We start from the raw sequence: 13,914 nt of genomic DNA, 5'->3' as shown, positions 1-13,914 counted from the left end.
TCATTTATGGGCGAAGAACCCAAGTGTGTCGACTTTGCACCCAAGCTTGCAGGTGTGAAACCGTGTATGGATTTGGACACTTGGCACTTGGAGATTGTAGGGCACCCCTAAATGAATAAGGGGTCGCTTGTAGCACCAACAAAGGCCTTATGGATTGAGTGAAAATAATTTTTATTTGATTATGTGGATGAACTTGTCTTAAGTTTCAAGTCGGCCTTGAATTGAGGAGATAATTTGAGAAGTTTAAATGTCACCCTAAGGAATGATATAAATAGGAGTGAGGAGGAGCCTCATTCCTCACCCAATCAAGACACTTATTCCTTACGTGAAGATTGAAACAGGAGCACGAGTCCGCAACCAAGAAGGATAAAGGATCAAGTCTAGTTAGGGTTGGTTTTGAGACTGTTTTGGGTTGTGGTTATGCAGGTAAACACAAGAAGTAAAGGGGGACTAGGCCGAGACTTTTGAGGACGAAATCTGAGCATGAAAACAGAAGCAGGCTCTCTCTAACAGGCCAAGACTTTTGAAGTATTACAAGTGGATGAAATTATGACTATTGGAGGGTCCTGTAGCTTACTTGGCAGCCAAGGTTAGGCTGCGTTCATCTACAGTACGAATGTAGGTTGGATCTGGTTAAGGTTGCTGTAGTTAGGGTTGAGTTCTTCTACAAGGGTTTTGGATAGAAAAAGTGGACGTCTACAAGGAGGAAAAGTACATGATTGGTGTCCTCGTTTAGGTGAGTATTAGGAGTAGCCAAAAGAATAGTTTTGGGAGGGTTGTAGTGCCTTGCTCCACGCTCTAAGTAAATTCACTTCAGGAGGAATTTGAGGACTGTTAGAGGAGGAGGTTAAGGGAGTAATTTGACAAGACCAAGTTTGTTGTCGAAGAAGGAGTTTTGACAATGATAAGTGGAAGCCCTCCATGCCATAACTTTGTCTCATTGAAGCAACACAACTAGGAAAAATAAGAAGTCCCTAAGAGTTGTGTTCTTGAATGACTAAGGAGCAGCTAGTTTGCAAGAACTCCCAAAGGAGATGAGGAGAATTAGTCGACAGTCTAGAGTTGTTCGCAGACTGAATTGTCAACAACTCAACAAAAGATCCTATGTCTTGGTTGTTAATATACTAATGATCTACGAGAGCGCAGATTGGAGCTGTGCTCAGTCACCAAAAGAAACAATAACATTGATAGAGGCAAATTCGTGTTGATGCAGATTGGGAGCTAAAGGGATGGGAAGATGTGTTTAATATATGACTAGTGGAGTTGTGACGTACACTAGATCAACTAGTAAGTCAGTGCAGCTTGTTAAGGGTATATTAGCGGTCAAAGTTGTTGACACCAAACCCAACTTTGTATCACTTGTATCAGTGATTGTATGAGGGCCGTGATCCTTGGTACAGAAGCCATAAACAATTGTATTACAGTTTGTTAATATAACGAAGTTGGGTTGTTAAAAAAATTGTAAAAACTTGTATATATTTCTTCAGTAATTGATTTACTGTCATTTATATTTCGTTGAGCAAAGTATTTTGTTGTGGTATTTGGATTGGTAGTGTCAGTGATTTTAAGACCTTAACCTAGATTCCAGTACCGTGGAAAAACATGGTATCATAACTACTTTAGAGGGCCATTAAATCAGCGTGTCCGCAGCGAAGCAACTAAGAGGGAGTTGAGATTGTCTAGATCATGGAGCATATGTTTCAAGTAAAGACATGGAGATGTGGTCTTGATTGGCTTGGCAACTAGATTGGCTGCAATGTGCATGTGTTGTGTTTGACCTACGAGAATGAGTGCTTGCAGGATTAAGTTGCAGTGATGACGGTCGTATTCGACAGGAGCTCAGACTGACCTTGTAGAGCACGAATCAGTAACATGTTGAGCCAATGGAGATCATGCAGACTCAGAGAGAGTCTAGCTTCAAAGGGAGCAACCCTATGGAAGTGTTGAGTTATTTCGGTTCAAATGAGATGAGGGAGAGGCAGAGGCACTACTGAGATAGTGTTGTTCATTCTACAGAGTATGCTACAGTGGCAGACGTTAGATGGGCTACTGTCGCTGGTGATGATGATGGATACTTCTTAGTGTTGGAAGTACCTCCCTTGCTAATAGGGAGTGTTAAGATTGGTAGTTTCGGAGGTACTCCAAAACCTAGGTCACAGGGTTGTGGAGGAATCAGCACCACAAAGTCACTTCTGGACTAAGAATCCAAGGTTGTGGGCATTGCACCCAAGCTTGTGGGTGTGAAACCGTGTATAGGTGGCATCCATCCATTCCCTAAGTTTGCCTCATTGAAGCAGAACAAATAGGCAATAGAGGGAAGAATTCCCTAAGAGTTGTGTTCTTGAACGACTAAGGAGCAGCAAGTGGGCAAGAAGTCCCAAAGGAGCTGAGGAGCAGCAGTGGGCAGTCTAGAGTTGTTCGCAAACAGAGTTGTGTACAACTCAACAGAAGGCCCTATGTCTTCGTTGTTAATGGACTAATGCTAAGCTAGAGGGAAGATTGGCGTTGTGTTTAGTGACCTAAAGGAGCAGGATCATTCATAGAGGCAAATTGGTGTTGCTGCAAATTGGGAGACAATGAACCGGGCAGATGTGTTCAGGAAACGACCAATGGAGTTGTGAAGTGCACTAGATCATCTAGTAAGTTAGTGTATCTTTTTCAACGTACTTTGGTGGTCAAAGTTGTTGACATCAAACCCTAGTTTGTATTCCTTGTATCAATGATTGTATGAGAGCGATGATCCCTAGTACGGGAGCCTTAGAGAGTTGTATGACAGCTTGTTAATATCATGAAGTTGGGTTATTAAAAAAATTGTAAAAATTTGTCTATATTTGTGCACTAATTGATTACTGTTGTTTATATTTCATTGTGCAAAGTAGTTTGTTGTGGTATTTGGATTGGTAGTGTCAGTGATTTTATGACTCTAACCTAAATTCCAATACCGTGGAAAAACAACAAAACACCCAAAATCATAGTGTTGTCCACAAGCACAATGGTTGATTTGTTGAAGGCTCAGTGTGCTTGCTTGCTCGACCTTACCATCCTCCTCTCTAAGGCACATTGTGTGGGGTTTTGCGTGTGATGTTGACCAAATTAGCATATAATTTTAGACATACCATTTTATGTATGTGTCAAACCATTATTTAAGTGTTACTACCCGAGAACAATGCTAGAAGGAGAAAACGCCGAAATAACAAATAATAATAACAATATTTTGTTGAAAAACAACATGACTCACCCATCCTATGCGTTGCATGTATATTTCCTAAGCTCTCTTGCGCACTCGATCCTCCCAGACACTACAATTCTAGTCACTCGCTGCACAAAGTAATATTATATATGAGATCACGAATAAACCATTGGAGCTTAAAGGATAAATATACAAAATGATGAATTAACCATACACATACCTGCTCTCCATAGACATACCTACCCGCCCTTGCTAATATTATAACAACAACAATCATGAAAAATAATCCCTAAACATGTGAACAACAATGTGGCATTTCCATTTCTTTCATATCAAAGTTCTAGGAAAAATATTGAATGTCACACCCATGAACATGAGCATCCTACCTCGAAACAATGACAAAATGATAAATCATTGTGCAACTAACGAATATTTCAGCGTATTAAAGGACTACCATTGTGCATGAGAGAAGTATGTTTCACCCTTCTTTTTTGCCATGTTTGTAGAATGTCTAATGCATCTTCACCACTTGACCTTTGTAGACCATACAATTGTAGTTGTTCACTACATAAAAAGATCAATATACTTGACTATCAGAGCATAGATAAAACATATAATAATTTGAATAGCAAACAAATAGATCCACAAATAAGTGAAAAATGCTTTTAAGTGAACTGCATTTCATGTAGATATGTTGACTCACCTTCATTTATGAACAATTACCTCAATTTTCTCTGTCTGCTTCATTCATTTCCATTTCCGCACCCAACAAACGAAACCAAGACAAATTTACAAGAAACATTAAAGAAATAAAAAAACAAAACAAAGCAAGAGTACAACACACTCAACAAACGAAACCAAGACAAAACTACAAAAAAACAAAAAGAAATTCAAAACAAAGGAAAACGAGTACAACACAGCATGGCCATGCTCAAACTCAACAAAGCAAAACATGCACAAAAGAACAAAGAAAAAATTGCAAACATCCCCTCCGCACATCATCTCTCCTGCAATGTGTTGTCCTCCGCTGAAAGGGAAAAAAAAAAGTGTGTTGAATATTGTTAAAATAAAAACACAATTAGTAATGTTAAACATATTTCAAAAGCAATAATTATTCATAATAGGAAACACACCTCCCCTAGAGTTTGTTTTATAACAATGGACACTCTCCTGTATTCCACTTGCTTTTGCTCATCAAAACCAACCATCTACAAAAGATACACAATAAGCTATTAGAATCGTTATTTAAGTTAAACTAAAGAGTACGCGATAATTGATCATAATAAGAAACACACCTTTATTTGGGATTGTTATATAAAATGGGAGAGTCCATTTTGCATTTCACGTATTCATGCTCATTGAAAAATGGCATCCACAATAGATATACAATAAAATATTAGGTTTCTAATAAAAGTCAAACTAGAGAGAATGAAGGCATTGACTTCAACAAAAACAAATCATGTAGACAACAACAAACAAAAAATTGCAAACTTCCCTTTTGCATATTATGTCTATTGTAGTGTCCTTTGCAAACTTCCCTTTTGCATATTGTGTCTATTGTAGTGTCCTCTCCTTTGATGAAAGGGGAAAAAGTGGTGTGAATAAAGTTAAAATAAAGACGCAAATAGTAATAGCAAGCATAATTCAAAACAAATAACTATTAGTAATTGCAAACATACCTCGTCTTAAGTTTGCTATATAAAGATACACAGTCCATTTTGTATTCCACTTACACATGCTCACCCGAACAAGCCATCTACAACAGATACATAATAAGAAATTAGTATCATTATACAAGTTATACTGTAGAGTTGAATGCAACAATCAATCATAATGTGAAACATACCTTGCTTTGAACTTTTTTTATATAAAGGGGGATAATCCATTTTGTATTTTATGTAATTCTACTCACTGGAATCGACCATCTGCGGTAGATAGAAAATAAAATATTAGTATTCTAATAAAAAATAAATAGAGAATTGAAGGCATGAACTTGTGAAACAACTTAATTCCAACCCATTTATATTTCATGCTACATCTCAGTTTATAAATTTCTAAACTAGACATAATTCTAGTAGGAATAATGCAATCAATGTTATCACAAGATAAATAATCCTTTTTGTAAGAGGGATCCAATCGAATTTAAACATATTGAACATGTTGAGATTGGTAACTTGGAAGGTACTCCAAACCCTAGGCTACAGGGTTTTGGAGGAATTGGCACCACAAAGTCATTTATGGGCGAAGAACCCAAGTGTGTCGACTTTGCACCCAAGCTTGCGGGTGTGAAACCGTGTATGGATTTGGACACTTGGCACTTGGAGATTGTAGGGCACCCCTAAATGAATAAGGGGTCGCTTGTAGCACCAACAAAGGCCTTATGGATTGAGTGAAAATAATTTTTATTTGATTATGTGGATGAACTTGTCTTAAGTTTCAAGTCGGCCTTGAATTGAGGAGATAATTTGAGAAGTTTAAATGTCACACTAAGGAATGATATAAATAGGAGTGAGGAGGAGCCTCATTCCTCACCCAATCAAGACACTTATTCCTTACGTGAAGATTGAAACAGGAGCACGAGTCCGCAACCAAGAAGGATAAAGGATCAAGTCTAGTTAGGGTTGGTTTTGAGACTGTTTTGGGTTGTGGTTATGCAGGTAAGCACAAGAAGTAAAGGGGGACTAGGCCGAGACTTTTGAGGACGAAATCTGAGCATGAAAACAAAAGCAGGCTCTCTCTAACAGGCCAAGACTTTTGAAGAATTGTAGGTGGATGATATTATGACTATTGGAGGGTCCTGTAGCTTACTTGGCAGCCAAGGTTAGGCTGCGTTCATCTACAGTACGAGCGAAAAATCAAAGGTTCTTGGAGTAGTTTGAATGTAGGTTGGATCTGGTTAAGGTTGCCGTAGTTAGGGTTGAGTTCTTCCACAAGGGTTTTGGAGAGAAAAAGTGGACGTCTACAAGGAGGAAAAGTACATGATAGGTGTCCTCGTTTAGGTGAGTATTAAGAGTAGCCAAAAGAATAGTTTTGGGAGGGTTGTAGTGCCTTGCTCCACGCTCTAAGTAAATTCACTTCAGGAGGAATTTGAGGACTGTTAGAGGAGGAGGTTAAGGGAGTAATTTGACAAGACCAAGTTTGTTGTCGAAGGAGTTTTGACAATGATAAGTGGAAGCCCTCCATGCCATAACTTTGTCTCATTGAAGCAACACAACTAGGAAAAAGAAGAAGTCCCTAAGAGTTGTGTTCTTGAATGACTAAGGAGCAGCTAGTTTGCAAGAACTCCCAAAGGAGATGAGGAGAATTAGTCGACAGTCTAGAGTTGTTCGCAGACTGAATTGTCAACAACTCAACAAAAGATCCTATGTCTTGGTTGTTAATATACTAATGATCTACGAGAGCGCAGATTGGAGCTGTGCTCAGTCACCAAAAGAAACAATAACATTGATAGAGGCAAATTCGTGTTGATGCAGATTGGGAGCTAAAGGGATGGGAAGATGTGTTTAATATATGACTAGTGGAGTTGTGACGTACACTAGATCAACTAGTAAGTCAGTGCAGCTTGTTAAGGGTATATTAGCGGTCAAAGTTGTTGACACCAAACCCAACTTTGTATCACTTGTATCAGTGATTGTATGAGGGCCGTGATCCTTGGTACAGAAGCCATAAACAATTGTATTACAGTTTGTTAATATAACGAAGTTGGTTTGTTAAAAAAATTGTAAAAACTTGTATATATTTCTTCAGTAATTGATTTACTGTCATTTATATTTCGTTGAGCAAAGTATTTTGTTGTGGTATTTGGATTGGTAGTGTCAGTGATTTTAAGACCTTAACCTAGATTCCAGTACCGTGGAAAAACATGGTATCATAACTACTTTAGAGGGCCATTAAATCAGCGTGTCCGCAGCGAAGCAACTAAGAGGGAGTTGAGATTGTCTAGATCATGGAGCATATGTTTCAAGTAAAGACATGGAGATGTGGTCTTGATTGGCTTGGCAACTAGATTGGCTGCAATGTGCATGTGTTGTGTTTGACCTACGAGAATGAGTGCTTGCAGGATTAAGTTGCAGTGATGACGGTCGTATTCGACAGGAGCTCAGACTGACCTTGTAGAGCACGAATCAGTAACATGTTGAGCCAATGGAGATCATGCAGACTCAGAGAGAGTCTAGCTTCAAAGGGAGCAACCCTATGGAAGTGTTGAGTTATTTCGGTTCAAATGAGATGAGGGAGAGGCAGAGGCACTACTTAGATAGTGTTGTTCATTCTACAGAGTATGCTACAGTGGCAGACGTTAGATGGGCTACTGTCGCTGGTGATGATGATGGATACTTCTTAGTGTTGGAAGTACCTCCCTTGCTAATAGGGAGTGTTAAGATTGGTAGTTTCGGAGGTACTCCAAAACCTAGGTCACAGGGTTGTGGAGGAATCAGCACCACAAAGTCACTTCTGGACTAAGAATCCAAGGTTGTGGGCATTGCACCCAAGCTTGTGGGTGTGAAACCGTGTATAGGTGGCATCCATCCATTCCCTAAGTTTGCCTCATTGAAGCAGAACAAATAGGCAATAGAGGGAAGAATTCCCTAAGAGTTGTGTTCTTGAACGACTAAGGAGCATCCAGTGGGCAAGAAGTCCCAAAGGAGCTGAGGAGCAGCAGTGGGCAGTCTAGAGTTGTTCGCAAACAGAGTTGTGTACAACTCAACAGAAGGCCCTATGTCTTCGTTGTTAATGGACTAATGCTAAGCTAGAGGGAAGATTGGCGTTGTGTTTAGTGACCTAAAGGAGCAGGATCATTCATAAGAGGCAAATTGGTGTTGCTGCAAATTGGGAGACAATGAACCGGGCAGATGTGTTCAGGAAACGACTAATGGAGTTGTGAAGTGCACTAGATCATCTAGTAAGATAGTGTATCTTTTTCAACGTACTTTGGTGGTCAAAGTTGTTGACATCAAACCCTAGTTTGTATTCCTTGTATCAATGATTGTATGAGAGCGATGATCCCTAGTACGGAGCCTTAGACAGTTGTATTACAGTTTGTTAATATCACGAAGTTGGGTTATTAAGAAAATTGTAAAAATTTGTCTATATTTGTGCACTAATTGATTACTGTTGTTTATATTTCATTGGGCAAAGTAGTTTGTTGTGGTATTTGGATTGGTAGTGTCAGTGATTTTATGACTCTAACCTAGATTCCAGTACCGTGGAAAAACAACAAAACACCCAAAATCCTAGTGTTGTGCACGAGCACAATGGTTGATTTGTTGAAGGCTCAGTATGCTTGCTTGCTCGACCTTACCATCCTCCTCTCTAAGGCACATTGTGTGGGGTTTTGCGTGTGATGTTGACCAAATTAGCATATAATTTTAAACATACCATTTTATGTATGTGTCAAACCATTATTTAAGTGTTACTAACCGAGAACAATGCTAGAAGGAGAAAACGCCGAAATAACAAATAATAATAACAATATTTTGTTGGAAAACAACATGACTCACCCATCCTATGCGCTGCATGTATATTTCCTAAGCTCTCTTGCGCACTCGATCCTCCCAGACACTACAATTCTAGTCACTCGCTGCACAAAGTAATATTATATATGAGATCACGAATAAACCATTGGAGCTTAAAGGATAAATATACAAAATGATGAATTAACCATACACATACCTGCTCTCCATAGACATACCTACCCGCCCTTGCTAATATTATAACAACAACAATCATGAAAAATAATCCCTAAACATGTGAACAACAATGTGGCATTTCCATTTCTTTCATATCAAAGTTCTAGGAAAAATATTGAATGTCACACCCATGAACATGAGCATCCTACCTCGAAACAATGACAAAATGATAAATCATTGTGCAACTAACGAATATTTCAGCGTATTAAAGGACTACCATTGTGCATGAGAGAAGTATGTTTCACCCTTCTTTTTTGCCATGTTTGTAGAATGTCTAATGCATCTTCACCACTTGACCTTTGTAGACCATACAATTGTAGTTGTTCACTACATAAAAAGATCAATATACTTGACTATCAGAGCATAGATAAAACATATAATAATTGGAATAGCAAACAAATAGATCCACAAATAAGTGAAAAATGCTTTTAAGTGAACTGCATTTCATGTAGATATGTTGACTCACCTTCATTTATGAACAATTACCTCAATTTTCTCTGTCTGCTTCATTCATTTCAATTTCCGCACCCAACAAACGAAACCAAGACAAATTTGCAAGAAACATGAAAGAAATAAAAAAACAAAACAAAACAAACAAAACCAAGACAAAACTACAAAAAAACAAAAAAAATTCAAAACAAAGGAAAACGAGTACAACACAGCATGGCCATGCTCAAACTCAACAAAGCAAAACATGCACAAAAGAACAATGAAAAAATTGCAAACATCCCCTCCGCACATCATCTCTCCTGCAATGTGTTGTCCTCCTCTGAAAGGGAAAAAAAAAGTGTGTTGAATATTGTTAAAATAAAAACACAATTAGTAATGTTAAACATATTTCAAAAGCAATAATTATTCATAATAGGAAACACACCTCCCCTAGAGTTTGTCTTATAACAATGGACACTCTCCTGTATTCCACTTGCTTTTGCTCATCAAAACCAACCATCTACAAAAGATACACAATAAGCTATTAGAATCGTTATATAAGTTAAACTAAAGAGTACGCGATAATTGATCATAATAAGAAACACACCTTTATTTGGGATTGTTATATAAAATGGGAGAGTCCATTTTGCATTTCACGTATTCATGCTCATTGAAAAATGGCATCCACAATAGATATACAATAAAATATTAGGTTTCTAATAAAAGTCAAACTAGAGAGAATGAAGGCATTGACTTCAACAAAAACAAATCATGTAGACAACAACAAACAAAAAATTGCAAACTTCCCTTTTGCATATTATGTCTATTGTAGTGTCCTCTCCTTTGCTGAAAGGGGAAAAAGTGGTGTGAATAAAGTTAAAATAAAGACGCAAATAGTAATAGCAAGCATAATTCAAAACAAATAACTATTAGTAATTGCAAACATACCTCGTCTTAAGTTTGCTATATAAAGATACACAGTCCATTTCGTATTCCACTTACACATGCTCACCCGAACAAGCCATCTACAACAGATACATAATAAGAAATTAGTATCATTATACAAGTTATACTGTAGAGTTGAATGCAACAATCAATCATAATGTGAAACATACCTTGCTTTGAACTTTTTTTATATAAAGGGGGATAATCCATTTTGTATTTTATGTAATTCTACTCACTGGAATCGACCATCTGCGGTAGATAGAAAATAAAATATTAGTATTCTAATAAAAAATAAATAGAGAATTGAAGGCATGAACTTGTGAAACAACTTAATTCCAACCCATTTATATTTCATGCTACATCTCAGTTTATAAATTTCTAAACTAGACATAATTCTAGTAGGAATAATGCAATCAATGTTATCACAAGATAAATAATCCTTTTTGTAAGAGGGATCCAATCGAATTTAAACATATTGAACATGTTGAGATTGGTAACTTGGAAGGTACTCCAAACCCTAGCCTACAGGGTTTTGGAGGAATTGGCACCACAAAGTCATTTATGGGCGAAGAACCCAAGTGTGTCGACTTTGCACCCAAGCTTGCGGGTGTGAAACCGTGTATGGATTTGGACACTTGGCACTTGGAGATTGTAGGGCACCCCTAAATGAATAAGGGGTCGCTTGTAGCACCAACAAAGGCCTTATGGATTGAGTGAAAATAATTTTTATTTGATTATGTGGATGAACTTGTCTTAAGTTTCAAGTCGGCCTTGAATTGAGGAGATAATTTGAGAAGTTTAAATGTCACACTAAGGAATGATATAAATAGGAGTGAGGAGGAGCCTCATTCCTCACCCAATCAAGACACTTATTCCTTACAGGAAGATTGAAACAGGAGCACGAGTCCGCAACCAAGAAGGATAAAGGATCAAGTCTAGTTAGGGTTGGTTTTGAGACTGTTTTGGGTTGTGGTTATGTAGGTAAGCACAAGAAGTAAAGGGGGACTAGGCCGAGACTTTTGAGGACGAAATCTGAGCATGAAAACAGAAGCAGGCTCTCTCTAACAGGCCAAGACTTTTGAAGTATTGTAGGTGGATGATATTATGACTATTGGAGGGTCCTGTAGCTTACTTGGCAGCCAAGGTTAGGCTGCGTTCATCTACAGTACGAGCGAAAAATCAAAGGTTCTTGGAGTAGTTTGAATGTAGGTTGGATCTGGTTAAGGTTGCCGTAGTTAGGGTTGAGTTCTTCCACAAGGGTTTTGGAGAGAAAAAGTGGACGTCTACAAGGAGGAAAAGTACATGATAGGTGTCCTCGTTTAGGTGAGTATTAAGAGTAGCCAAAAGAATAGTTTTGGGAGGGTTGTAGTGCCTTGCTCCACGCTCTAAGTAAATTCACTTCAGGAGGAATTTGAGGACTGTTAGAGGAGGAGGTTAAGGGAGTAATTTGACAAGACCAAGTTTGTTGTCGAAGGAGTTTTGACAATGATAAGTGGAAGCCCTCCATGCCATAACTTTGTCTCATTGAAGCAACACAACTAGGAAAAAGAAGAAGTCCCTAAGAGTTGTTTTCTTGAATGACTAAGGAGCAGCTAGTTTGCAAGAACTCCCAAAGGAGATGAGGAGAATTAGTCGACAGTCTAGAGTTGTTCGCAGACTGAATTGTCAACAACTCAACAAAAGATCCTATGTCTTGGTTGTTAATATACTAATGATCTACGAGAGCGCAGATTGGAGCTGTGCTCAGTCACCAAAAGAAACAATAACATTGATAGAGGCAAATTCGTGTTGATGCAGATTGGGAGCTAAAGGGATGGGAAGATGTGTTTAATATATGACTAGTGGAGTTGTGACGTACACTAGATCAACTAGTAAGTCAGTGCAGCTTGTTAAGGGTATATTAGCGGTCAAAGTTGTTGACACCAAACCCAACTTTGTATCACTTGTATCAGTGATTGTATGAGGGCTGTGATCCTTGGTACAGAAGCCATAAACAATTGTATTACAGTTTGTTAATATAACGAAGTTGGGTTGTTAAAAAAATTGTAAAAACTTGTATATATTTCTTCAGTAATTGATTTACTGTCATTTATATTTCGTTGAGCAAAGTATTTTGTTGTGGTATTTGGATTGGTAGTGTCAGTGATTTTAAGACCTTAACCTAGATTCCAGTACCGTGGAAAAACATGGTATCATAACTACTTTAGAGGGCCATTAAATCAGCGTGTCCGCAGCGAAGCAACTAAGAGGGAGTTGAGATTGTCTAGATCATGGAGCATATGTTTCAAGTAAAGACATGGAGATGTGGTCTTGATTGGCTTGGCAACTAGATTGGCTGCAATGTGCATGTGTTGTGTTTGACCTACGAGAATGAGTGCTTGCAGGATTAAGTTGCAGTGATGACGGTCGTATTCGACAGGAGCTCAGACTGACCTTGTAGAGCACGAATCAGTAACATGTTGAGCCAATGGAGATCATGCAGACTCAGAGAGAGTCTAGCTTCAAAGGGAGCAACCCTATGGAAGTGTTGAGTTATTTCGGTTCAAATGAGATGAGGGAGAGGCAGAGGCACTACTGAGATAGTGTTGTTCATTCTACAGAGTATGCTACAGTGGCAGACGTTAGATGGGCTACTGTCGCTGGTGATGATGATGGATACTTCTTAGTGTTGGAAGTACCTCCCTTGCTAATAGGGAGTGTTAAGATTGGTAGTTTCGGAGGTACTCCAAAACCTAGGTCACAGGGTTGTGGAGGAATCAGCACCACAAAGTCACTTCTGGACTAAGAATCCAAGGTTGTGGGCATTGCACCCAAGCTTGTGGGTGTGAAACCGTGTATAGGTGGCATCCATCCATTCCCTAAGTTTGCCTCATTGAAGCAGAACAAATAGGCAATAGAGGGAAGAATTCCCTAAGAGTTGTGTTCTTGAACGACTAAGGAGCAGCTAGTGGGCAAGAAGTCCCAAAGGAGCTGAGGAGCAGCAGTGGGCAGTCTAGAGTTGTTCGCAAACAGAGTTGTGTACAACTCAACAGAAGGCCCTATGTCTTGGTTGTTAATGGACTAATGCTAAGCTAGAGGGAAAATTGGCGTTGTGTTCAGTGACCTAAAGGAGCAGGATCATTCATAGAGGCAAATTGGTGTTGCTGCAAATTGGGAGACAATGAACCGGGCAGATGTGTTCAGGAAACGACCAATGGAGTTGTGAAGTGCACTAGATCATCTAGTAAGTTAGTGTATCTTTTTCAACGTACTTTGGTGGTCAAAGTTGTTGACATCAAACCCTAGTTTGTATTCCTTGTATCAATGATTGTATGAGAGCGATGATCCCTAGTACGGGAGCCTTAGACAGTTGTATTACAGTTTGTTAATATCACGAAGTTGGGTTATTAAGAAAATTGTAAAAAGTTGTCTATATTTGTGCACTAATTGATTACTGTTGTTTATATTTCATTGTGCAAAGTAGTTTGTTGTGGTATTTGGATTGGTAGTGTCAGTGATTTTATGACTCTAACCTAGATTCCAGTACCGTGGAAAAACAACAAAACACCCAAAATCCTAGTGTTGTCCACTAGCACAATGGTTGATTTGTTGAAGGCTCAGTATGCTTGCTTGCTCGACCTTACCATCCTCCTCTCTAAGGCACATTGTGTGGGGTTTTGCGTG

The 13,914-nt window shown here is 38.7% G+C and overlaps 1 long non-coding RNA gene across 1 annotated transcript; it reads right to left on the bottom strand.

Annotated features, from left to right (window-relative positions):
- Positions 1 to 4,491: 4,491 nt before the first annotated feature.
- Positions 4,492 to 9,178, bottom strand: LOC149260961 (uncharacterized). The gene is made up of 4 exons (XR_016248372.1): positions 8,689 to 9,178; positions 5,037 to 5,115; positions 4,870 to 4,946; positions 4,492 to 4,762 (listed from the first exon to the last, which is right to left on the bottom strand). It is a non-coding gene; the product is annotated as an uncharacterized LOC149260961 (long non-coding RNA).
- Between the last annotated feature and the right edge of the window lie 4,736 nt (positions 9,179 to 13,914).

This window comes from Pinus tabuliformis, chromosome 6 (genome assembly GCF_031772625.1).
Source record: "Pinus tabuliformis cultivar Carrire ecotype Pingquan chromosome 6, CPIR1, whole genome shotgun sequence".
NCBI lineage: Eukaryota > Viridiplantae > Streptophyta > Pinopsida > Pinales > Pinaceae > Pinus > Pinus tabuliformis.
The sequence above is the reverse complement of the archived record's forward strand: the minus strand, read 5'-3'. Positions and strand labels throughout refer to the sequence as shown.